The sequence below is a fragment of the Bos indicus x Bos taurus genome, chromosome 3 (assembly GCF_003369695.1).
Source record: "Bos indicus x Bos taurus breed Angus x Brahman F1 hybrid chromosome 3, Bos_hybrid_MaternalHap_v2.0, whole genome shotgun sequence".
NCBI classification, from domain to species: domain Eukaryota; kingdom Metazoa; phylum Chordata; class Mammalia; order Artiodactyla; family Bovidae; genus Bos; species Bos indicus x Bos taurus.
The window spans coordinates 5995409-5997809 of NC_040078.1; positions in this window are offsets into that span (position 1 = coordinate 5995409).

The window sequence follows — 2401 nt, forward strand, 5'->3', positions numbered from 1 at the left end:
ATTTTATTTTTCTTAGAAACAGAACTCTTAAAAAGCACTGTCTGAATCTCTTCAAAGGGAACAAGCAAAGGTAATTGAATTGGTGGCACTTTGAGTCTTGTCATAGAGAAAAGTAGGTTTCATTCAAAAGACCATAGACGGCTATCCTAATTTACTGAGGACTGACAGTGTCCCTGAATTCTAAAACTGTGCACTTAGTGAATTGTTGTTTTTATTGTTGCTAAGTTGAGTCTGACTCTTTTGCAACCCCATGTACGGTAGCCCACTAGGGTCTTCTGTCCATGGGATTTCCCAGGCAAGAATACTGGAGTGGGTTGCCATTTCCTTCCCCAGGGAATCTTCCTTAGCCAGGGATGGAATCTGCATCTCCTGCATTAGCAGGCAGGTTCTTTACCAGTGAGCCACCAGGGAAGTCCGCTTAGTGAATACACAGAAATAAAGTTGAAAGGAACATAATAGAGTGAGCATGTATCAGTTTAGAAACAACTTTTAAAATATGCCCAAACTCCAGCCTGCTGGCATAGTAGCTTGCTAACATGGAAAAGCTTTGTTTTAATGTGTGTAGTCAGTGTTCAGTGGTCCATGTTACATCCATACCATTCTGAAGGTAGTCATATACCAGCATTGGGCACCACAGTTTTGTAGTGTCAGTCACAATTGATCAGCTGAGGACCTGCGACCCTACTTAAAATCTGGCTGAGAGGATAAAGTAAGGGGAGTATGGTGCAAGAGAATCACAAATAGAAATGCCAACAAAAGGGAGAGCTTGTACTCTTCTTCCTTGCTCATCTGTAGAACCTACAGGCCTGCTTTAGAGTTCCCTTTGGAACACAGTGGGGTAGGAGAGAATTCTTAGGAAAGCTTGACAAGGAATTCAAAAGAGCACATTTTAAACATGAAAGAAAGTGCCTATTTCTTATTTAGGTATTCTGAAAGCAGAAGGCTTACAAGTGTAGCCTGCACCTGTAAGGCTTAAAGGCACCAAAGTAAGGAATATTTGGGAAGAGAACCCATGGGTTATGAGGCTGCATGAGAAAGGATATACTGGTGGGGGGCGAGAGTGGGGGGGCAGGATCCCTAAAGTACCTCAGACAGCCATAGGACCAAGAGGCTGAGCCCCCATCCAGAAAAAAAATATTGCAGCAGGGCTGGAGACACACTAGGCTTAGGACAACTGAACACCTCTTCAAGAACTAAGCACTCCACCAGCAAAGGACAGAGCCATTCCAAGCCAGGGAAATTCTAGAAATGCCTTACACCTTGGTGTATGGATGGTTTTGTAAGATGACCTCTGGTTCTCCTGTCCCTCCCCCTGCCCCACCCCTAATTTCAGTGAAAATAGACCCAAGAAGGGAGGGAAGAAGTGGAGGAGATGCCACGCTTCACCTACTCCCCTCCCATTTTAAACTAACAAGTCTGTGTTTAGTAATTAAAAGTGAACAGAAAATTATGGAATCTAAGATACTCTTAGGAGATTTAAGATGGCCTAGTTGGAGGTAATAATTAGAAGAAATGAAACAGTTGAAGGTTTATAATGTTTACACTGTAAACACTCTTGAATCAAGTCATAGTTCTATTCTCAGAAGGGATCTTCAGGTCTGACAAGCTAGAGATAACTGAAGATGATTATTAGACCACAGGGCTTTTATAAAAGGGGCTTCCTGGGTGGCTCTAGTGGTAAAGAAGGAAGGAATTTCCTGCCTACCAATGAAGGAAATGTAAGAGATGTGGGTTTGATCTCTAGGTCTGGAAAATCCCCTGGAGAAGGAAATGGCAACTCATTCCAGTATTCTTGCCTGGAGAATCCCTTTGACAGAGGAGCCTGGTGGGCTACAGTCCATAGGGTTGCAAAGAGTTGGATATGACTGAAGCAATTGAACATGCATGCATGCACTCAACTGAGCTAAAATAACTAGAAAGGAAGGCTTAAAAAAAAAAAGTCTTTTTAGCTGTTCTCAGTGTGTGACCCTCTAATCATTAAAGAGTCAGTATCTGATTGTTGTATATTTAGGAATCCCCATTTGAATATATTCAACAAAACATTTATTTAACAAATATATGTCGATAGCCTCTTATTAGGCAGAAAGCATGTTAGGTGCTGGCAGTATAAATACAAAGAAGGGGGCCTTTCCTGATGGTCCAGTAGTTAAGAATCCACCTCGCAATGCAGGGGATGAAGGCTCAATCCCTGATTGGGGAACTGAGATCCCATGTGCCATGGAGCAGCTAAGTCCACGTGCCACAACTACTGAGCCTGTGGCACAACTAGAGAGCTGCCGTGCTGCAAAATGTTTAAATAAATATTAAATAAATAGATATCAAAGACAGTATTGCCTGTCCTTGAAAAGGTCATTGTGTGTGTATTTATAAGTTCAGTTCAGTTCAGTTGCTTAGTCGTGTC